Genomic DNA, 26,087 nt, shown 5'->3' on the forward strand with positions numbered 1-26,087 from the left:
TTCAAATTTTCAAATGTGACAGAAAATATCATTCACAAACTAGCTAGTTTTTGCTCTTCTGCCCCCCTCTCTTTCTATCCCATCCCTAATGAATTCCTCTTCATCCTCTGAAGCCAGTTTCAATTGTTCTCTTATCCTGCAAATCCCTTCCTCGGTCCTCCAAGGCAGATGGAATTGATTTTCTCACATCTCTCTTTCCATATACAATATTATTACATTTTATATAGAATTATAATAATTTTTTCTTTGTATTTTTTACCTGAATACTTCAAGCATATCGTATGAATACAGTTTAACACCCCAGGAATGAATATGGAGGCTAGTTCAAAATTTTTCTCACTAACCTTTATCAGATTAAGTATATGTATATGACTTTTACATGGAGTTCAAATACATAGGCAAATTACATTTGCTAAATTATATATATAGATATGTGTGTATGTTTGAAAGTGTATATATATATTATATAAGCATGCCATATACTAATATAATAAATATCATATATAGCATGGTAGTTACATACTAAATTGAATATCTGAATCTATCTTAATCTTTACCATGCATAGTTAGCATATAACTTATAATGTGCCAACTGCTTTGCTAAGCGCTGCACATAAACTTTCATTTCATTGCCACAATAGTTACTCCTAACATAGGTACTATGATTATCCAATGTTTGCAATGACAGTGAACTAGACTTAAAGTAGTAAATTGTCTGTGGTTATTTACTCATTGAGTGTGAGAGTTGAATTTGAAATCTAGTCAGTCTGATCTGACTATAAAACCTATGTCTTCTAGCAGATAGACAGATACACAGATAGACTCATATATTCACAGAGATGCAGAAAAGATGAACAGATAGAGAAACTATAGAGAAACATGTATATATATGTATATATGTATATACATATGCATATATATATGTATATGTATGTATATACGTGTATATATAGGTATATAGCTATATATGTATATATACATATATGTGTGTGTATATATGTGTATATATGTGTATATATATATATAGCATATATATACATATATATGTTATATACAATACTTATAGGAATGTAGACAAAAATACAACACATATACTCTCACCATGGACTATGAATATATTGTGAGTATATTGTGAGTATATTTATAACATAATATATTATATTGTGAATATATTGTGAGTATATTTATAACATATTGCATCTATGAACATAGATGCAATATGTTATAAATATATAGCGAGTGAATGTGTATCTGTCTTTCTATTTTTTTTTTATAATAATTTTTTTTTTTTAATAGAGGCATGCTTTATTTATTTGTTTGCTGGTTTGTTTGTTTGTTTTGTTTATACATGCACTGGGTACAGTCAGAAGCGCGGGAGGGTGAGAGAATTCACCAGAGTCAGAGCGGGGAGCAGAGCAGGCAGAAGGACCGAAGTACACTGCTGAGGGGAGCAGCGGGCGGCAGGAGAGGTCTGCGCGCCATGTGGGACCCTCCTCTGGTGGCCGGGGAGCAGCCGGGGATCGAACCGGCGCCGCAGAGGCCGCGGGCAGCTTCGCAACCCAGCGCTCAACCGCTGCGCCACCGGGGAGGCCCTATCTGTCTTTCTAATTTCAAAGTATATGCTTTGTTCCACATCTAGCATTTTATCATGATAAATAAACTGGATGAATTAGTGAGGAAATCTGTATCATCCAATGTCAGTATATTTTAGTATGCACATATATTTGTATTTTCAAGGATTACGTCTAGATGATAGAAGATTGATTTTTTAGTTAAGAAACCTACAGCAACTCTCCCTCAATATGCTCGCTAGCAACAGCTGCCATCCCCATGTGGTGGAGAGGTGTGGACGCCCATCAGTAAGTGCTAATTTGTCAGTCTAGTTGGGACAAGGATACTATTATAAAGCTTTGTTCTCTGAAAAAATATATAATCACAGCTGGAATTCAGGCACATGCTTTCATCACAAAAGCAAGCATTTGCAACAAAAATGTCCTTGTGTTTTTGGTTCTTTTTTCTGTCCCTTCCTTTATTCCCCAGGCTCTGGACCCCTTGCATTTGTGTCTATTCTTTCAGATGAGCTCACATGGCTAGGAGCATATGCTAAGATGCCACAGTCTACCCTACAATCTCCTTTGCCCTCTTTGCATCAGAGTAAGGATTTGACAGTCCTGCCTCCCTCTGAAAGAAACAAGCAAAAGCAAAATTGCTGCTTCCTTTCCCACAAGTGTTTTGTACTCCAAAGGCATGGGACCTGGATTCTGTGACTTGCTATTATACAATGTGGAAAAGTATCTTATTCCCTGTGTTCTTCAGTTTTTCCATCCCTAAAATAGAAATCATATCATTTACATGATAGACTTTTATGAAGATTCAAGGGTAGATGCAATGAGTGTAAGAGTCCTAGAGAATCCAGTAAAATGTAAGACAAAATATTAAACTCGCAAAAATGAAGATATTGGAAGGGATCGTCAATAGAGAGAAAAGTCTAACAAATTGCAGGGGTGAAAGTATAATGCTGAATAAAGCAGATGAGGGAAAAGAACAAAGTGCTGAGGAGTGGACAGCAGATGAGGCGCTATCCTGGAGGAGCTCAGACAGGCAATTGTAAAACACTCCTAAACAGCAGAACTGAAAATCACAGAACTCCAAAGAGAAGTTTGAAAACAATGAAGGCAATAGAGAGAATGACTAAAGATCTAGGTGATATTTGTGATGTAGTAAATTTGGCAAATGCTCCTTCCACTTAAAAATAAAATAAGAACTGGAAACATTCATATATATTATAATAAAAATCAACACTAAGGCACTGTGCGTGGTCCTTTGCCCACAGCTTATTCAGTCCCCGCAGCAAGTCTACATATTTGGTGTTACTGTCACATGCATTCTATTTATTTATTTATTTGTTTGCTTAAAAAAATATTTATTTATTTTTGCATAGAAGAATGTTGGTGTAGGTCAGAGGTGTGACGTGTGAGAGGATTCACCAGAGACAGAGTGGGGAGCATAGCAGGCGAATCAACTGAAGTACACTGCTGAGCGGAGCAACGGGCCAGTCAGGAGAGGTCTGCTGCACCATGTGGGTAGCTACCTGGAGAAGGATCTAACTCAGGCCACTTCAGAGGGCGTCGTGGGCTTCACAGTGGTAGCCCTGAGACTTAATCCCGAGACCACCAGGAACTTTTCATTTTACAAATGAAACTGAAGCACAGGAAGATGAATTGCCCAAGGATACAGATCAAAGAAAGAACTTTGAGTTTCCATTTGGGTAAATGCATGTGATACATTGAAAATGTATTTAGGACCTCCTTGGTGGCACAAGGGGTTAAGTCCCCTTGCAACCTATGAAGCTAGCCACAGCCACTGCAACACAAGTTCAATCCCTGGCAAGGGAGCAACCCACATGGCACAGCAGACCTCTCCTGACTCACCTGCTGCTCCCCTCAACTGTATTTCAGTAGATCTGCCTATTCTATTCCCCACTCTCTCTGGTGAATCCTCTCACCACCCACAACTCTGGCCTGTACCACAGTTCTTGTATGTATGAATAAATAAATCTTAAAAAAAACGTATTTATAAAAATTAGGCTGGGCTTATGGAGTTACAGAAATTTAGCTAATCTCTCCAAGAAGATATTGATAGGGCCTCCCCGGTGGCGCAGCAGTTGAGCACTGGGTTGCAAAGCTGCCCGCGGCCTCTGCAGCGCCAGTTCGATCCCCGGTTGCTCCCCGGCCACCTGAGGAGGGTCCCACATGGCGCGCAGACCTCTCCTGCCACCCGCTGCTCCCCTCAGCAGTGTACTTCGGTCCTTCTGCCTGCTCTGCTCCTTCCACTGGCTCTGGTGAATTCTCTCACCCTCCCGCGCTTCTGACTGTACCCAGTGCTTGTATAAATAAATAAAATAAGCAAATAAATAAATCTTTAAAAAAAAAAGAGAAGATATTGATAGTTGATCCTGCTGATTAAATAAGGAAAAACTCTGGTGTGATCATGTTCTTTCAGTTTAAAATGGTCATTACAAGAAATACTGGTTAAATGATTAAAATATGGGAAGTAGGACAATATCAGGGATAAAACAGAGGGAGCAGAAAACTCTCACTTCTCACCTTCCTAAGTGTCACACAATTCATGTGTGTACATGTACAAACACAGAAACACATACATGTACAAATGTATATACACATCAATATACATGCATAGCTTTATGCATACATATGTCGTGTATTTATAGATAATATATGTGTGTGTGTGTGTGTGTGTGTGTGTATATATATATATATATATACACACATACTTATATTTCACACATTTATTCCGAGCTAGGCACAATGTCCTATACACTCTTCCTGCAGACCCCACAGCATCCAAATGCCCCATGTGATGAATATCACTATCTATTGTATGAATGAGAGTTGGGTCTCAAGCAAATGAGGTAGTTCTAAGAAGGAGAATTAAATTTGAAGCCAGCTTTTTTGAGTGATTTTTCAGTCCATGCTTCTTATTTTATTTCACTTGACAGAGGGGGTGTCCAGATGGAACTCAAAATGGCCAGTGTGCTCCCTCCCTATACTGGCACCAAAGTTGAGCTCTGTCCCCTGGCAAGTGATATCTATGGCCTCTGAATAGTAAGTTAAATCAGAAAACACAAAAACACTGTAGATGGTACTCTTGTAATTGAGGACAAGAGTTAATTGGAAAAATATTACCTTTGAGGCATCATTTCACTTGTGGCAAATCATGCATTTCAATAAATTTCACATTTTATGTGAAATTTCCATATCCAATGAAAGGGATTTCTCTATAGACATAATATTTACTTTTATCTGTAGCCAAACAACACAGAAGAGAGAAAATGCATGGCCTATATGGTGGGAAGGCTGTAAATGGTAAGAGGCAGTGACAAGTCCTTCCACTTCACCAATCAGTCCTCAAAGTGGCTACTTATCTATTCTAGAACTCTCCAGAAAAGATGTCCTCCTTCTCAGGCCCATGGTAATTATTTATACCTCCAAATAAAATTTAACTGTTCTGTAATTCCCCTGCTTGCCTCTCATTGGAGCCTTTTGCTTTGTTTAACTGCAAAGTATAAGCACAAGTGACCTCTCTGAATGGCAAATCTGTCCCCATGTTCTTCCTCTGCTTGAAAGCCTCTGGGAGATTCAGTTCTTGAAATAGTGTCAAGGAAATTACCTAGAACCACCAAAAAGACCCCAGGTTTTGTCTCTAGCATACTTTGCCCTGCCAACCTCACACTTCTACCTTCAATACACAACAATTTAGCAACATACACTTCTTTGCAGCTTCCAGGACACATTGAGTCATTTTATAACTTCATGACTTGGCACATACTCAATTTTCCTGGAACATATAATTCACCTTATTCAGTTGTGCATACCATTATTCATCTTTCATGACCTGTCTTAAATGCCACTCATTTAATTTCTCCAGGAGAATTCATCAATACTTGCTTTATGTGTCTGTCTCCCACAGTATATATCTTAGATATAGCATGTACAGGACTTCATTGTGATTGCTTGCTTACACATTTATTGCTTCAAGGAGAGTGAACTCTTTGGGGCAGAGATAATCTTCTGTGTGTGTGTTTCCCTGACAGCTAGAGTAGGGTCAGACTCAGATCAGAGCTCATCAGTAAAGATCTTGGGCAGAAATAAATATTTAAGGGTACAGAATTGTTTCCAGCATATGGTCAAACCATTTAGTGGTCTTGTATAAAATACTAGATCCTAGTGAGCTCTAATCTCAAATTTCACTGAGCTTAAATGGTAAAACTAATGAAAATATATGCCTGTAAAGTCACTCATCAGATGATAATTTAGGTGAATTTATAGAGGTAACAGATCATAAGCAAATGTGTAGGAAAACAAATATGATCCTGTGTTGTGATAATTTCTGCTGCCCACAGAGATAAATGGGCAACATATAAAGAAACAATGTAAATGTTGTCCTTTGAAATGTCCTAGTGTGACTAGTCACCTTCCAATCCTTGACTTATCTGAGTGTTGGTGACCAGGATGTTCATTTGTGATCATTCATCAAAATGTATATTAGGTTTATTGCTTTTCTATGCCTGTGATATATTTTACATTACTTTTAAACACCACGAAGAGAGACAAAAACAAACAAGACTCCCCAAATGATGAGTGGTTAATTCCTCTAAATATTTTAGAGAGGATAATTAGTATGAGAAATAAAACAAACCAAAATATAAAAAGAAGCTTAGGGAGAAACTTCGAAAGATTGTCAAAACTTGGAACACATGATATATTTAAGAGGTATATCAGGAAAACCAACGAGGCCATGTTCTGGAGTCCCAGTCACTTCAGACTTTCCACCAGCTCAAGGACACATGGTCCATGTCTTAGGTGACCTGTGAACTATCTGTGCCAGAATATTTGAAAGTTGATTTTTCATGAGACCAAGGGGTATGAAGGAAATAAAGCTCAAGATGCACAGGGAGGGACTTATTTAACTAATTGTGTGACATTTATTACTTTTCTTTTCTTTCTTTTTTAAGAACAATTAAAGAAATGTCTCTCATTTAGAAGTAGAGGACTTGTCTTTCGCTGTACACTTAAAACACAGGCTCATTTCTATTGTAAACTTTCTCTCACACTTGAATTTTCCCAGCCTAATCATTCAACTTTCCCACATTTCTCATGATTGAAAAATTTGGCAGCAAAAATAGGTAGGATCCTGGAATAGTAGCTAGTAAGGGCTTAGCATTAAAGAGACTCTGTGGGGAGGAAGAGTTTAAAAAAACATCAACAAATGGGGCTCATGAGTAAATGATTTCAGAGTAGATGGGACTTGGAGAATACATGTAGGTTTCAGAGAGAAAGAAATAGAGAAGGGGGCCTTTCCTGCTGGCACAGGCGGTTGAGCGCTGCACTGTGAAGATGTCCGCAGCCTCTGCAGCGCTGGTTTGATCCCGGCTGCCTGGCCAGGGTCCCACAAGGCACGACAGTGTATTTCGTCAGTCTGCCTGTTCTGGTCCCCTCTCTGTCTCTGGTGAATCCTCTCACCCTCCAACGCATCTGGTCTGTACCCTAGTTCTTGTATGAAAAAAAAAAAAAATAAATCTTTTAAAAAAAAAGAAAAAAAGAAGTAGAGAGGGAGAGAAGTGGAGAGGGATGTGAGAGGAGGAAGAGGGAGAAAGACAGTGTTTCTGTAGGGCTCTAATTAGAACCACTCTAGAGGAGAATAAAGACTTGGTCTCAAATCTCAGATTTACCATTAATTGTTTCCGTTATTTTTAGAAAAATCACATAATGTTTCTTTGGCTTCCATCTGAGAACAGGCTATAATATAATATAATATTTATATTTAATAAATATAATATAATATTTAATTATATTTTTGTTGATATTAAAAGTAATGATATGTGCACAATGCTTAATTCACTGCATTGTAGACATGCCAACTTTTTTCATTTCCTTTTTTTTCCTTTTTATAAAAATTGAGAAGAACATGACTTATAATGACTAAAAAACAATGTTGTAGAAATAACAGGAAAAGTGAATGAATTAAAACATGAATTGGAGTCTGGCAAAATAAAGGCAGAGTGAAGACTCTGGTCTAGCCTCCTTGTTATATTTACATCTAAATCACAACAAAACAAAATCACTAACCCTTGAAAGATAACACAACTACAACACATACCAAGAACAACAGTTAGCTGAAAGGCATTAGAAAAAACTTTGATTGCCCTGGTTTATAATGACTCCAGGGCAGTGTAATTAACAAGTGGGGAGTTTTGCTGTATGTAGCTCCTGGCAGCTATTAACTCAGGGGCATATACCCACATCAGGAAGTTTGGAGACCCAGCACAGTGCTGAATAAAGGACTGCACAGAGTTGGCATCTAGAAATGAAGATGAATCTAGGGATGTAAGGCCCAGGGTTCGGTGTAACGATGACTGACGTGAGTCTCAGCCTTCCAGTATAGAACAGCTAGGGATCAAACCTGCAAGGAGGGTCAGGAGATTCCTTGTAACTCCTCAGAGAAGAGATTGTTATATGGAGAAATTCAGAGCAAACTAGAATAAGATACCACCTCCCAAACTTAAGAATGGCATATATAACAAGATGCTTAGGAAGACATGTTGGAGAAGATGCAGAGGAAAAAGGAACCCTGTTACATCATCAGTTGTAATGTAAACTGGTGCAGCCATTTTGGGAAGTAATCTGAGGTTACCTAAAAAACTAAAACTGAAATCTCCCTGGTGGCACAAGGGGTTAAGTCCCAGCACTATGAAGCTATTGGCAGCCACTGCAGCATGATGAGTTTGATCCCTGGCCAGGGAGCTACCCATATGGTGTAGCAGACCTCTCCTGTCTCACCCGCAGCTCCCCTCAGCAGTGTATTTCAGTCAATCCACATTTTCTGTTCCCCACTCTGTCTCTGGTGATTCCTCTCACCAGCCTCCCCACACACACCTCTGGCCTACACCCTATCTCTTGTATGCATAAATAAATAAATCTTTAAAAAAACCTAAAAATTGAAGTACCATATGACCCAACAATTCCACTCTTGAACATATATCCACGGAAAATGAAACCATCAACAGAAAAAAAAAAATTATGCTCACAGTGTTCATAGCAGCAATATTTATAATAAATAGTATGTGGAAGCAGCCTAAATGTCCATTAATGGATGATTGAATCAAAAAGATATGGTATACCCACACAATGGAGCATTATACAGTCATAAGAAAGAAGGAAATGCAAACCATTTACAACAAAATGGGAGGGGGAATTGAGAGAATTATGTGTAGCAAAATAAGTCAGAACTGTAAAAATGAATAATGGACATTTATATAGCATATAAGTCAATAATGTAAGATACTTTCAAAAACCAGTGGACATCAATAAATATCTGGACAGCTGTGAGGTCAGGAGGTTATAAGAGGTGGTGGTGGTGGGAAAAAAAAAAAAGAATAGGCTATTATTTGTAGACTAAGACTATACTACAATATATGTACTCTCCCCTGTCCTCTCCGCTCACATGTACACACACTCAGAGGAAAAAAAAAAAAGCAAAAAATAAAATAAAATAAAACATTTTCACTAACCATACTGCCAGGATGAGAGAGTCAATCTCTCTACTGGAAAACTAAAGAGAACAACATTCATGGGCATATCTCAACTCATTCCCTACCCAGTGCACTATTTAGTGCTCAAATACAGCTTTGAAACTGACATGAGACTATAGGAGACACTTATAAGGAGGGCGCCTCAAGGTGGAGGATCACTTTTTTTTTTTTTTTTTTTTTTTTCACGGAGCCAGGCTCATGGGACCACATGCACAGGTCATGTCTTCGTTGGCTGGTGGAGGATGCCGGGTCCGGCTCACACAGCTGCGTGTGGAGTAGAGCAGGTGCCCTGGAGGCCTGAGACAGGGTGGATGTGTCTCCCTACCACTCAACTCTGGCATCTGCACCAAAGAAGCTTGAACCCTTGATGACCATTTTATTTATTTTTTAAGGATTTATTTATTTATGCATACAAGAACTGGAGTACAAGCCAGAGTTGGGGGTGGAAGTAAGAGGATTCACCAGAGACAAAGCAGGGAGCAGAACAGGCAGATTGACTGAAATGCACTGCTGAGGGGAGCAGTGGGTGAGTCAGGAGAAGTCTGCTGTGCCATATGGGTAACTCCCTGGCTGGGGTTTGAACCCATGCTGCAGTGGCTGCAGATAGCCTTATAGTTCGCGTCTTAACACTTGCACCACCAGAGAAGCCCTGATGAGCATTTTAGACCAAACTTCTGAAGCCTAACGTAGAAAAAACACAAAACAAAACAAAATCCCTGAAACAAGTCTCAATATAGCAGAATTCTGGAATATGCCTGAAAAGGAATTCATGGTAACAGTTAAAATAATGCTTGCTGACCTGAAAATAAAACGTGATGATATAAAATAGGAACAAAATAAACACCAAGAAAATATGAGTATCTTACAATTTGAACCAATGGATCTCAAAAAATATTATAACTGATTACAAAATACAATAAAGGACCCCAGTAGCAGACTAACACAAGCAATGGAGAGACCTAGTGATCTCAATAGCACAATATAAGAGAAAACACAAATAAAACAACCAACTGAAAAAGAAGAATAAAAACCTGGAAATATTTTAAAAAGCTTCATAGGACAACATAAAGAGAATAGCATCCAAATCATGGGGGGGTGGACCCAGAAGGAAAAGAAAATGACAAAGGTGTCAAAACTCATTTAAAGAAATGATTTCTGAAAACTATCTCAACCTGTGAAAAGAGATGCAGGTTAAAGCCACTAGAAGATACCATCTCACACCCATGAGAACGGCACATATTGAAAAGAATCCCAACAACTAAATGCTAGAGAGGATGAGGGAAAGATTCCACTATTAATGGGTATGAAACTGGTACAGTCATTTGAAAAGTGATCTGTATTTACCTCAAGAAAATTGAGGGGCCTCCCTGGTGGTGCAGGGGTTAAAGACAGTGTTATCAAGCTGCTGCCAGCCACTGCAGCACGATTTGGATCCCCCACCAGCCAGGGAAGTGACACACATGGCACAGCAGACCTCTCCTGTCTGGCCCACTGCTCCCCTCAGCAGTGGATTTCAGTAGATTTACCTGTTCTGCTCCCCACTCTGTCTCTGGTGAATCCTCTCACCACCCCCACACCTCTGTCCTACACCCTAGCTCTTGTATGCATAAATAAATAAATCTAAAAAAAACAAAGAAACTTGAAATATGAGTACCATAGGAACCATCTATCCTATTACTGGGTAACTATTCAAAGAATATGAAACCATCAACTCTAAAAATCAAATGCTCTGCAATATTTATTGCAACACTATTTACAATATCCAGGACATAGAAACAACCTAGATGACCACAGGTAAAATACTGGATTAGGAATATGTGGTATATCCATGCAGTGGAATATTATTCAGCCATAATTAAAGACAAAGCACTTCCATTTATAGCAAAATGGAGGACGTTTGAGGGAATCGTGTGTATTAAAGTGAGTCAAAATGACAATGACAAATATTGGACATTAACATAAGGGACAGTTTGACAAAGCAACATACTTATAAAAGCTAGCAGATAGGGCCTCCCAGGTGGCGCAGTGGTTGAGCACTGGGCTGAGAAGCTGCCCGCAGCCTCTGCAGCACCTGTTCGATCCCTGGCTGCCGGGTGAGGGTCCCACATGGTGCGGAGACCTCTCCTGACGCCTGCTGCTCCCCTCAGCAGTGTGCTTCAGTCCTTCTGCCTGCTCTGCTCCCCACTCTGGCCCTGGTGAATTCTACACCCTCCAGCGCTTCTGACTGTACCCGGTGCTTGTATAAATAAATAAATCTTAAAAAAAAAAAAAACAAAAACTAGCAGATAGTACTACAATAAATGAAGTGAGGCTACTGAAGGGGAGAGGCAAGGGGGAGGAATAAAGGGCCATGAGCCTGTATTGCTATGTATTTTCCTCTTATAACTGCTTTTGCTGTGTCCCATACATTTAGGAAATTGGTGTCCTCCTCGTCATTCAACTCAAAGTTTTAAAATAGATGACTGGATCAAGAAGATGTGGTACATATACACCATGGAATATTACTCAGCAATAAAACGATAAACTCATGCAATCTGTAGCAACATGGATGGAGCTGGAAGGGATCATACTCAGCGAAATAAGCCAGAAAGATAAACGAAAATACTGGATGGTCTCACTCATAGCAGGAATCTAGAAAACCTAAACAAGGGACCAGGAAAAAGACTAATTATAATAAAGTAAAAATCAAAATCAACAAGCAACTATAAACCAGAGACACACTATGGGGGGAGGGGGGGCTGGAAGGGAATAGGATCAAAACAAGGAGGGTGGAAATTATATGGGGACTATAACCAAGATGAAAATGCATACATTGTGCAAAAATGAAAAATGATGTAAAAAATATATAAAATAGGGCCTCCCCGGTGGCGCAGTGGTTGAGCGCTGGGTTGCGAAGCTGCCCGCGGCCTTTGCGGCGCCGGTTCCATCCCCGGTTGCTCCCCGGCCACCAGAGGAGGGTCCCACATGGCGCGCAGACCTCTCCTGCCGCCCGCTGCTCCCCTCAGCAGTGTACTTCGGTCCTTCTGCCTGCTCTGCTCCCCGCTCTGGCTCTGGTGAATTCTCTCACCCTCCTGCGCTTCTGACTGTACCCAGTGCATGTATAAACAAAACAAACAAACAAACAAAAACAAACAAATAAATAAATAAATAACATGCCTCTATAAAAAAAATAAAAAATAAAAAAACATATAAAATAAAATATAAAAAAATTGTTAATATCAATAGATAAAATATAAAGAAAGGGCCATGAGGGTAAAAGAGATGGTGGCAGGAAAAAACAATTTAAAACAGAATGCGGGCCCTCCCTGGTGCCCTATGGGCACAGAGCTATCACTGCAATGGCCCACCTCAGTGGCCAGAGTTTGATCCCTGGCCAGGGTGTTAACCCACATATGGTGCAGCAGACCTCTCCTGTCTCCCCCCCATTGCTCCCCTCAGCAGTGTATTTCAATAAATCCACCTGTTCTGCTCCCCACTCTGTCTCAGGTGAATCTTCTCACCTCTGGCTTGCACCCCAGTTCTTCTACATGAAAATAAAATAAATAAAATCATTAAAAATAGAATAAGAAGATGCAGATAAGATGTGAGTCAGCATTGGCAGTGTTCTATGCATTAGAACTCAGAATCTTGCTTGGACTTGGGACATTGCAGAAGTCCTGCAAGCCCCTCAGGGACCTTCACACAAGCCTGGAAAGATTGGCGACACTTGTAAAATATCTATTCATATCATCTCTATGAGGTATGGCACCACAGTGTTGGAGAAACATGTTCAGGACTTTGACAAGCATCATATTCAAGAACTCAGAGTTGTGGACTTCAAATATGTTGCTTCAAAGGATAGAAAACTAAGTGTTTTGTTTTCTCTGGAGCTTTTTATTCCTAAAGAAGAGACAATTACAATTTTTAGTATTTACCTCTCACCATGGAGACATAAGTAGCCATGCTTATATTTCTGTAACAGATCTTCAGGTATTCTCACAATGTTGAGGCTATAAATCTATCTTAGTTTTTAAAGTTATTGAAACTGATAATACCTTTCTAGGGAAAAAAAGTAAATAAAAGATGAATTTTCAAGTTAGTCTAAAAACATAAACTAGCTTGAGTATTCAGGTTATTTAAAGAAGTGAGAGGATCCTCTACACTCCTTCTATAAGTGAAACCGTCCAGTATTTTTCTTTTTCTTTCTGGCTCATTTCACTGAGCATTATCCCTTCTGGCTCCATCCATGTTGCTGTGAATGGCGTTAAGTTTATCTGTTTTGATTGTTGAGTAATAAAAAAAATTATAATAAAATGAAAGTCAAAATCAATAGGCAACTATAAACCAGAGACATTCTGCAGTGGGGAGAAGGGAGTAGGACCAAACCAGGAGTGGGAAGAGCACATGGGACTATAGTGATGGTACATGGGTGAATTGGTAGTGGGAATTTCATGGAGACTATAACTGAGATGAAAAATCATACAATGTACAAAAATGAAGAATGATGTAAAAATATATAAAATAAAAAATATAATAAAAAAATAAAAGAGTGAGAGGGATGGAACACATTTTGCCTAGTTATCTTTTTTTCCCAGGCTGTACAAAAGGCAGGGAGAGCAAAGACAAATGTATCCCACTCGTAACTGAGTTTAACCAAAAGTGTCTGCTACCTTCCCAGATCCTCCCCTCCTGCTAAAAGTCTATCATGTGATTGGAGTTTGACGAGCTCATCTCTGTCATCTCATGGGCAGGAAACTAGGGCTGAGGGAGGTGTTATGATGTCATGATGCCTTTATGACTAGCCTGTGGTGGAGGCAGCCCTGAATCCAATGAATGACTAGCCTGTGGTGGAGGCAGCCCTGAATCCAATGAATGCCCTCTTTCAAGTGTGGAGTATTTTTTTCCCTTCGATTATTCCAATAAGTGAAGTTGAACTATAATAACATATCTCCTTATGAAATGATTGGAATCAAAATAACTATGGAACCTTAGACACACCCAGATTTCTATGCAAATGTACAACCTTGATTGCCCACCTGCTAGGACCACCTCGGTAACTTTCTAAAAGATACTCAATGCATAAATGTCCCACTAAAATAATTGAATTCAAATCTCTGAAGGTAGGGCTTTAGCATAGATATTTTCAATAGATTCTTAAGGGATTTTTTTTAAAACTTTTGAAATGACCTTTCAATGATAGACAAAAGTTGAGAGGGTAGTTTAATGTTCTTTCATTTTTTTTTTAATTTTACATTTTTTTATTTATTTAAATATTTTATTTTATATAATTCTTACATCTTTTTTCACCTTTGCACAATGTATGCATTTTCATTTTGGTTATATTCCCTATACAATTGCACCTCCCCCCTTATTTTGACTCTAGTTCTTCCTATCCCCGCCCCTCTATCCTCCCCCCCCCCCCCCGCAACCCATAGTGCGTCTCTGGTTTATAGTTGCTTGTTGATTTTGATTTTTACTTTGTATTGATTAGTCTTTTTCCTGGTCTCTTATTTAGGTTTTCTAGATTCCTGCTATTAGTGAGACCATCTGGTATTTTTCTTTTTCTTTCTGACTTATTTTGCTGAGCATGATCCCTTCTAGCTCCATCCATGTTGCTGCAAACTGCATGTGTGTATCTTTTTTGAATGCTGAGTAATATTCCATGGTGTATATGTACCACATCTTCTTGATCCAGTCATCTATTTTTGGGCATTTGGGTTGTTTCCATAGCTTAGCTATTGTAAATAGTGCTGCTATTAACATAGGGGTGCAGGTGCCCATTGGAATTACTGTTTCTGTGTCATTTGGGTAAATACCTAGGAATGGAATTGCTGGAACATATGGAAGCTCTATGTTTAGTAGTTCAAGAAATCTCCACACAACGTTCCTTCATTTAGCGTCAACAGCTGTTGACAGTTTACCTCTTTTTCATCATTATTACCATAGCTTTAAGTATATATATATATATATATCTTTTTATGTTGAACATTTAAATGAGATTCAAGATGATGGAATTTTCTCCATGAATATTTTAGTGTGAGTCCCTATCTGACAAGGAATTCTTAAATATTATCATCACTCTGTATCATACTCATTAAAAGTGACCAGGCGAATCTAAGGCAGCCAAGTTTGAGACACACAGTATGTGCCTCTCTCTACTATTTTATAGATGAGAGGACTGAGACTCAGATAAACTGAGTGTTATGATACAAATGACATACATATAAAACAGGATTCCGATTTCCTGACTCATACATAATTGCAAAAAAAAAAAAAAAAAAGGTAGCAATTCAGGAAATAAATGTGCCCAATCATTTAAGGAAGATTTTTAAGTTAAATAATTAGTCTGAAAAAAATCAAAAGTTAACAATGAAGACAAAAAGGATATCAAGAATATCCCAGTAAGGCTCATGGCAAAGAACATGACAATGAGGAGGATGTAACAAAGGCATAATAAGGCAGCAGAGTGAGTTACAAATGAGATTGCTGTTTGAATCCTTGCCTCTACCCGAAATCATCACCTTACAACATTTCTTAATCACTTTGAACCTTGCTTTCCTTTCCTTTGAATTAGAGATGATAATACTTGGCCTCATCTGGTATTCTGAAGACAGGATGTGCTTAGTGGAATATACTTCTAATAAAAATTAAGATGTGTGCTCTAGTTCCCAGAAGGTCAGAACACATAATAAGAAATCTTCCTATTTTTTATGGAATAACTTTCTTTCTTTATTTTTACCACCATCTAATGAATTGACCATTTATTTATCCCAGAATAAAATAGAAATCAGAAGATACTTGGCAGAAGTACTATCTTATTGTGAATTTTTTTTAAAGATTTATTTATTTATTTATTTATTTATTTATACAAGCACTGGGTACAGTCAGAAGCGCGAGAGGGCGAGAGAACTCACCAGAGCCAGAGCAGGGAACAGAACAGGCAGACTGATGAAATATACTGCTGAGGGGAGCAGCGGGCGGCAGGAGAAGTCTGCGTACTATGTGGGACCCTCACCGGCAGCTGGGGATCGAACCGGCGATGCAGAAGCTGCGGGCAGCTTCACAACCCAGCGCTCAACCACTGCACCACAGGGGAGGCCCTATAGTGAATATTTTAAAGGCAACTGTGAAGGATAATTATGGTATACTGGAAAAGAAGGAAAATTGCTATCATGTCATGAAACTGGGAACTAAGGAAAAATTTAGCTAAAAAAAGAGAATATTCCAGAATCTCCAAGTTAAATAATCAATCATACAATATGACTAACAACTATGTATTAGCACAAGCATTTAAACACTGGTCTGGATTTGGTTACTGTATGTAACAGCTGACCGAATTCTTTAGGGTCAGTCTGGGCTTTATTATTAGTTGGTGAATTTACTTTATTAGGAAAACTACCTAATCTCTCTAAATGGTAGTTTTCTTCCCTATAAAATAGGAACAATGGTATCTATCACATAAAAAATACAAATTTTTATTTTATTTATTTATGCATACAGGAACTGGGGTACAGGCCAGAGGTGTGGGGGGGGGGGGAGAGGATTCACCAGAGACAGAGCAGGGAACAGAACAGGCAGATTGACTGAAATACACTGCTGAGGGGAGCAGTGGGCGAGTAAGGAGAGGTCTGCTGTGCCATTTGGGTATCTCCCTGGGCAGGGATCGAACTTGTGCTGCAGTGGTTGTGGATAGCTTCATAGGTTGTGTCTTAACCCCTTGCACCACCAGGGAGGCCCAAAAATTGCAAATTTTTAACACTATCTTCTCTTTCATAATACACATTCAGCAATCTATGATGCTGATTGTTACTTAGAAGGAATTAAGGTACATGATGACTTACAACTTAACCTCCTGGCAGAGGCCAAAGTGTAGTTGAATGTTTGTGGAACTGGGAACCCAGAGTCTGGTTCTGCCATTACCTCATCAATGACAATAGCAGCACCACTTTGTTTGTAACACACAATCTCAGTATCTCTCAAAAGGAAAGGTCATCTTTTGTCTTGCCCATTTCACACAAGAGATGACAGTTATAAAGTGCAGTTCAAATAGAAAGTCTGACTGACAATAGAGCACATGTATATTAGCTGACTTAGAGCTACAGAGTTAGAAGGAGATTTCAAAATTATTTTCACACCTGATTCTGTAGGCCTAGAGAGCTCATCATGCCACAGTCATTTCATATTTTAAGGCTCACTCAGGATAAGTGCTACATCCCACAGAAACTTTAGCTGGCCACTCTTGTACCTTGTTCCCCAGAATCAATATCTGTCAGCTTGCAGTAGGGGTTTCTTCTTCATTATTTCATAATGCTCTGTGTAAATCAATGTTAATACTACTGACAGGACTTACTAACTAATATGTTTGCATGTCCTTCTACCCCCACAATGTCCAAGCTCTTTGAGGGAAGAAACTGTAACACAGAAACAGGATGTTGTATTGTTTAACTATCTGGCCTGTGTGGTCAGACTATCTAGATTAGATTTCTGGCACCACCACCTTCAACAGGATATTACTTAACTTCTCTATGCCTCGGTTTTTCCATCTGAAAATGGAATAATACAATATCTTCCTGGTAGGGTAAATAAGAGGGTTTGACAGCTTAATAAGCAATGTAAATACCCAGAACAGTGCCTGACATGTAGTAAGTGGCTCAGTGGCGGTTAACTGTGATTTACATACAAAATGGCCAGGTGTCCTGAGTCCTTCAAAGGACCTCCACATTGAAAAAGATCTTGTTAAAGGCTGACTCTTTGCGCCAAAATGTGAAGTTTCTTCAAAGTAAGTAAAAAAAATTATTCCACCAAATAACACTTCTTCAAGTTACACCTACCTTAACACAAGATATGAAAATGAGGTGAGGGAAGAAGAAAAATTTCCCCTATACCACCAAGGGAAAGGGGTGTTTTCCCAGGACCAAAACAAAAATATAGCTTTATTCATATGTAAACATGGTGCTAGAAAAAGAGCCACGTGTCAAGGCATTAGAAGACCTTAGGCAAGCATTTAGAAGCTCTGAAATTTTAAGTGTGCATTGTTTAAAATAAGATGAATTCTACTTTCCTTGCAGAGTAGTTTTAGGACTAGAGAAAATATAAATAAATTGCTTTTTAGCAGGTTATTGTAGGTTCTCAGTGGTAGATTTTATTGGTGCTATTAGTATGACTTCCATGGTGCTGATTGGATATATGGATGGAATGCAGAAGACAGAGTAGGGAGGTGCTGTCTCTTCCTTAGGCCATTTTCCCATGAAATAAGGGAGAATGGACATACTCCTAAAAGAACTGGCAAACTGTAGCAAAACCTCAAACTGAGAAGTGTGAACTAATGTATTCAGTCACATGAAGGCTGAGAGCACAGTAACAGCAGGAAATAAAGGAGCCAGACCCTATACACACTCAATTTTAACCGGCTGATTTTCAGATACAGCATCAAATTTTGTTTTCCTCCCAAAACAAGGACGAAACCTATGGTATTAGATTTCGATTATTTCCCGAGGCTAAAATAGGACTCAAGCTCTAAAAAATTCCCATTTTCTCTTTAAAGAACTTAAGCATTAAATAAATTTCAAGAAATAGAACTTCTCTTTCAGTTATGTGGACATGTAATGACAGAAAACATTCTAGATTCAAAGAAAATACAAGGTTAAACATACAGGATTAAGAGGACTTGACATGAATTAGTGCATGAATTATCTCAGAAGGCTGATGTTACCACAGCAAAGTTTCAGTAACACTGATGGAACAAGATGAACCAGATTTAAAACGAAATATAGCTTTATTCTAAGAAGAGGCAATAGATTACAGGACAGAATCAGTTACCAATTTGTCATATTTCTTATAGATTTCAAACTCCTTATATTTGTCAGGCTCTTTAAACGAGCATTACTTTACAATGTGTCCTCATTCACAGAAGTATTTTGGAAGCAAAGCTTTTATTAAATTACTTAGGCAGCAGAATGAAATATAATGCCCAAGAGTTTAAACCTGCAGAAATAAGTCAGTTTCCATGAACTATGAGCTCTCCACCCTCCAATAAATTCAGAATACTTCTGGTGTGAATGGTCAGGACAAGACATGCAAAACTATCAGAAATATTTTATAAAATTCTTAGAAGATGGATTATCCAAAGGTAGTTAGTTAATCACCATGTTCTCAGAAGTATGATAAAATGTAAATATAAGTGAACAGTCTTCATTTAATCACCAAGTTATGAATAAAAATAAGTCATACAAAGGAAATCTACATGTACTTAAAATGTACAGGTAAAATTAAGACTTATCAAAACTGACTTTTAAAAACAGTGCAAGGTATAAATAATGTTTACTGAGAAAACTCACAATGATGGATAAGGACATCAATAAGATTGTATAGGAATATAAAAATAAAATTTAAATTAATAAAAAAAAAAGGTTGTATAGGGATGAGGAAACAAACAAAAAAATCAATTGATCTCACTGGAAATAACATACGCAAATGTTGGTGTAGGGTATAAATCTCTCTAGCTCTCTGAGCTAGAGTGATGAATCAAAATCTCTCTGAGCTGGAGAGATTGGATTGATTCCATATCTATATAAACATGGGATAGATTCCCTATAAGAGGAATACTCATCTAACCCACACCCTCCAAAAATAAATAAATAAATAGTTATGCATGAGGAGAGCATTCTAAATATTTTACTACCTATAAGCAGAAGTCTCAAACTGACAGTTTGTGTCAAATATGATTTTTAGATGAATTATGCAATATGCACAATTTTTAAGAACTCAAACCCTCCAAATACAAGTAACCATGTACAAATCAGGAGTTTTCATGTAAATAATTAAATTTGTGACCTGTCTTGAAACACTTGTTCTGTAACTTCTGAGCTTCGCTTTGCATGGGTAATAACATACCAGATGATGCAGAACACAATCAAAGCTTTGTTGTTAGAATATGCACCTGACATGCAAATCTCTAGACCCCTGTGAGCAAGTGTGTTTGTAAGCACTAAGCCAGGAGCACCAGCAAACAGCCTGAGTCAGACCCTAAGTCCTCTTTCCCTCTTTTCTTCCCATGAAGTTGGATGAGACATGACACTTTCAGATCTCCAGTCTCCTGGTTGGTAGCAACGTCAGCCCTGGTATTGTTGGTAGGGTCAAAGACACATCATATGAAAATATTAAGCATAGTGCTGGCTGATAATAGATGACTTTGGCACAATAGTCATAATAATGAATGTTAACTGAGAAACTGTATCTAGTAATCATTCTTTTATGCTTACCTTATTTGTACACATAGGACCTTATTTGTACACATGGGACAGTGTTGTCAGGTCTGGATACATCTGTAATGCTGATGGGAGAGATGGTTATAAAATATTACCATGTGGGGCCTCCCTGGTGGCCTAGGAGTTCAGTTTTAACCCTATCACAGCTAAGGCCTGAGTTCAATCCCTTGCCAAGGAGCTAACCAACATATGGCGCAGCAGACCTCTCTATCTCTCCTGCTGCTCCTATCAACAGTGTATTTCTTCAGTCTGCCTGTTCTGTTTCCCATTCTGTCTCTGGTGAATCCTCTCACCACCCTCCCACCTCTGACCTACACTCTAGTTCTTTTATGTAAAAAAAAAAAAAATAAAAATAAAATATTACCACATGGTCAGTCAGGACCCTCTCCTCAATGATTGCTGAGTTCAGAGCATCACTGTGTAGTTGCACTTGACTTTGGAGTACATGCAGGGCATAGCTCCATTTCTCTCCATTTATCCCCCAGTGCCTCCAGAGACATCTTCTTATGAAAGCTGAGGTAGCTCAGCAGCTCCTAAACACCACACCACACTTTTGAAATCCCATTTTTACTTTGCAAAATTCTTTAATGTATATTTTCTCACTCATATAGTGTGTGAGAATGTAACTTACTAAAAAGAACTTTCTGATTCTCAATAAGTCCTTAGTAATGATAATAAACATAGTCCTTGCAATTACCATTACTTATAAATTGAAACTTTATGACCCAATTTTATTTTGAGGATGAACCAAAATTATAAAAGATAGATTTTTTAACCAGAGCTGTAAGTCTTTAAGGGTTGGGATTTGCAGACTTTATTATGATAGTGGGACTTTTGAGCTCTGGTTTATGACATAAATCATTTATATCTCAAGTGCAAAATAAGGTTGGCAAAATCAAATCCCATTATTTCAAATTTATTGCATGATTTGAAAACCTGTCCCTGTGTTTATATATATTTTTTCCTAAGCAATGCACATAAATTTTGGGTATCTCAGGATTTTCATGTATGTTTTATAATAAATCATGTACTTTCAAAAAGTGTGACTAACTCTGATCCCCAAAGAATTCTTATAAATCCTAGTCTAGTACTTCAATTTAACAGGAAAGGATTTATATGTGGTAAGTAAATTCTCTGGTCTGGGTTGGTAGAAGTATGATTTTATAAGTAAGAAAAACAGTGAGAACATTTCTTTAAATTCCTCAGCTTATAGCTTTGAATTGTCTGGGAGTATGACACACCCATCCAGAAATAGCCGTTCAAATTATATACATAGACATATGTATATAATTTTTGCATAGAACTAGGGTGTAGGCCAGAGGTTTGGGTGTTGAGAGGATTAATCAGAGACAGAGTGAGGAGCAGAAGAGGCAGATCTACTGATATACACTCCTGAGGGGAGTAATGGGCCAGATAGGAGAGGTCTGCTGTGCCATGTGGGTTAGGTCCCTGGCCAGGATGAATACAGTTCGTCCTGAGTGATAGTGCTGAGACTTAACCCCTAGGTGACCAGGGAAGCCCCAAATTATATTTCTGTCACATATAACAGGGTAGTTGTGTCCAGGTCTTTCTTTCTTTTTTTTTTTTTTTTTTTTTTTGTCTTCATCTGTAGGTTGACAGGGCTGGGCTACTGAAATTGTGAAGACCCTTTAAAGATTAACCATGTATGAATCAATGATTCTACCATCTGTGCCAGATTATTACAATGACTATTTCTTTACAGAGTTGCTCTAGCTGTCTAATTCTTCTGACACTCATCAGTAACAAGAACCATGCATTTGACTTCTTTTGACATCTATTTGGGTATAGCCACTCATGGTGCATGAAGTAACCAGTTATTTATGTCCATAAATTCATCCACCCGCCATTCATTCATGTCCTTATTCATCCCCCTGGCATAGCCATTCTAAAAAGATAATTAAAGAACCACTACATATGAGGAGAGGTTTTGAGTAAGATACAAGCTTACATGAGAGATATCCCTTGTACTTAGATAACACAATGAAAACTGTGATTTCTTGGAAGAGATTTGGGGATCCGATACAACAGATTCATAATCCAGCTCAACCCCAGTCATATGAAGCTAAGATTGCATAAAAACATTTGATATCACTTCCATCTAAATCCTTCTCACAGAAGGACTTTGCTCTCCCTGCAGAGAGCTACTTCTACGGCACGAGTCACCAGACCCCTCTTCCTGCGTTACTACAAGTCTCCTGGGAATGCCTATCTGCTTTTGCTTTCCAGCACAAAAGTTCTTTTTTCTTGGCTCCAGTCATAAACAATAGTATGTTATAATTATATTTTGAAACATTATATCAAAAGTGAATGGGTGGGAAAGGTTCATGCCAATCATTTTACCAGAGGCTACACTGGTAAAATGCACATATTTTATATACACATATAACTAGTGTCATTTTATATATGTATATAGTCTATATTTTATATATTATGTATGTACAAAGCAAAACTTTTTCATGGTATATATTATTATCCTTATTTGATGGATAAGAAAAGTAAGATTCAGGAAGGCTAGGATGCATTCATGGATACAGAGTTACATACAGACTTACTATGTCTTCTGGCTCCAATGTTCGAGGGTATTCTAATATAAACATTTCTTAGTGTTTACTGATCAAAAACTAGAGGGAACTGCTAACCTAACCTGTACTTCTAACATAGTTGTGACAACCATTACTTTTAATGTAAAATATTTTCATAATTTTTAATTTTAGATGCATGCTTAATTGCTGCCAGGCAATTTAAAACAATAGTAGCAGCAAAAGGTTTCCAACTGTTTCCATTTTATAACTCTAGGCACCTAGGAATCATAATATATGCCTCATGAGAATTCTCTCTTGCCAAAGCTTAAATCCTCTTACAATCCAATGGCTTTATCCTGACAAAGTGAACCACTATCCACCACACACATATATTGCTCCGAGTATGCATAATGTATTAGCGCTTCACAACTGCTTCTGTGGCTAGTACCTATTACTCCACTTAGCAATAAGAAGACAGAAATTCAGAAATTAAATAAATTTCCTTGGGCACTTAATTAGTAAATTTTAGAGGTACTATGTCCTTCAATACAAAATTCTGACTCAAACTAGCAATAAATAGTCCTGTAATCTTAGATACCCTGAGTGTTTTCTTCTTCCTGTTTTCCATACACCAGCCTTCTTAGCATAATGGATGATAGCACCACTGCCCACCCCACTCCCTCCTTGTTGCTATTAACTATTTTTCCACCTAGAACATTACCCTGACACATTCAAGGAAACTGCAAATGTTCTCAGCACTTACTCAATGGAACAGCTTGCATCATTGTCTTACCTAATGCTCACAACAGCTTTTTTTACAGCTTTCTTTATAACCTTTTGTCAAGTGAGGAAAGTGATGAAATTCAAAGAGGTTAAATAATTTGACAAAGGCAAAAATAATTCAGAACTAAGGTTTGATTTTTGGGTTTTCTGAATCCATAGGCCATTATCTTAATTGGCATCTTAAATCTAAGTCAGAAACAGTGTGGTTTCTGGTATTAGCAAATGTTCTCAGTAGAAGTGAGTTGTCCACCCAGGAGGCAAAAAGTGGTTCTTTGTGTTACATGTTACAATGGCTTTTGGTTTTCTCAATGTACATAAACAGGTGTACATTGTACCTGTGGCGTTAAAATGTCATGGTGGGAATGGGAGATGTTGGGAAAAAATATGTCAAAGACTCATGGGAGGAGAATGATACTGAAAGAAACAATGTATTAGACCAATGTGTGTCTTAATTTCACTGAGAATAACATATTCTAGGGGTCCTTGTGAAAAAAAAATAGAGAAATGAGTTCAGCAATGGTTTCAAAAAGGCTCTTAAATGTTATCAGGCTGATTTATTAAAATGGTCTTTGATAAATGTATAATACTAAGATATTTCTCATAAGAGAGGATTTTTGTGGGTGACTATGAGACTATGCTCCAGGTAGGTGCTTTTTGAGTAACAGCATAACTCAAGCACATGATATAGAAGAGGTAAATTTTATGTTCCTAGAATACTTTAATCACATAATTGTTGTTTCACTCAGAAGCTAGCCAGAAGTGAATTCACGTAACTGTCTTGTAAGATATCGGTGTTCAGATGCCTGCCTTCCTAACTGTGTATTTTAGGACAGAGAAGGTATCCCAATTTCTAGCTGAGACCATGAATACATTCAATAAATATCCACCAGAATTCTCCCATAGTGTGTTAGCTCTCCCCTACATTTGAAAAGCAAAGACAAGAGTGAGCGTGACTGAGGAGCTCACAGTCTAGGAAATATTTTGGAGTATTGGTAATCACAGCTTCTTAATAGAATTCTCAACAAACCATTCTATCTGTCCCCAAAACTATCTGCAACTTAATCCTTGTTCTGGTGATTTCCTTTTCATTTTTAAGGACTCTGTCTGGAAATCATCTCCTAGGAAATCATTGTTTGACCTCCCCCCACTTTTTTTTTTGAAGCAAGTCTAAGGTAAGTGTCCCTATGATTCTGCATTAAATCACATTTGTAAGTTTTTGTTCAGTATTGATCCCTTCATGGTATATAGGCTGAGGGGACAGAAACTGTCCCTACTTCACTTGGAAATTTAGTACAGTGACTAGTTCATTATAGACATTAAATAATCATTTGATGACTCTGCTATTGATTAGTTGAGAGCAAATTTGGTTAATTCAATAAATATATTTTTTTTTAATAGAGGCATGTTTTATTTATTTATTTGTTTGTTTGTCTGTTTTGTTTATACAAGCACTGGATACAGTCAGAAGCATGGGAGGGCGAGAGAATTCACCAGAGCCAGAGCGGGGAGCAGAGCAGGCAGAAGGACCTAAGTACACTGCTGAGGGGAGCAGCGGGCAGCAGGAGAGGTCTGCGCGCCATGTGGGACCCTCTTCTGGTGGCCGGGGAGCAGCCGGGGATCGAACCTGCGCCGCAGAGGCCGCGGGCAGCCTCGCAACCCAGCACTCAACCGCTGTGCCACCAGGGAGGCCCTCAATAAATATTTTTTTTTTTTTTTTTTTTTTTTTTTTTAAGATTTATTTATTTATTATTTATTTATACAAGCACTGGGTACAGTCAGAAGCGCGGGAGGGTGAGAGAATTCACCAGAGCCAGAGCGGGGAGCAGAGCAGGCAGAAGGACCGAAGTACACTGCTGAGGGGAGCAGCGGGCGGCAGGAGAGGTCTGCGCGCCATGTGGGACCCTCCTCTGGTGGCCAGGGAGCAGCCGGGGATCGAACTGGCGCTGCAGAGGCTGCGGGCAGCTTCGCAACCCAGCGCTCAACCACTGCGCCACCGGGGAGGCCCCCTCAATAAATATTTTTATTCAACATTATCCATACAACTAAACACTGTCTTAGGCACTGTAGAGAGAACACAATAGGAGATTGATGTTTTGTTTCCAAGTAGGACTTTATGGATTAGTTAGAAGCAAAAGAATTTCTCAGAAAGTAGATTACTTGTGTAATAATTCACAATTTAAAGTGCTATAACAACCAGTATCATGCCCAGATTAAATAACAAGCTATTACATAGTGCAGCTAATGATTTATTTCCATTTTACAAATGACCAATCTGAGGCTGAACAAGGATGTATGTCCTGTCCCTGATCACAAAGGCAGATGGCTGGTGCAAACTCAGTTGAATCCTTCCAACTCCATAATTCATGCAAAGAGTATACCTTACATCAAAGCCAGAGACTGAAG

Source organism: Talpa occidentalis, unplaced genomic scaffold, assembly GCF_014898055.3.
Source record: "Talpa occidentalis isolate TD23 unplaced genomic scaffold, MPIMG_talOcc4v2.1 talOcc4.3, whole genome shotgun sequence".
NCBI lineage: Eukaryota > Metazoa > Chordata > Mammalia > Eulipotyphla > Talpidae > Talpa > Talpa occidentalis.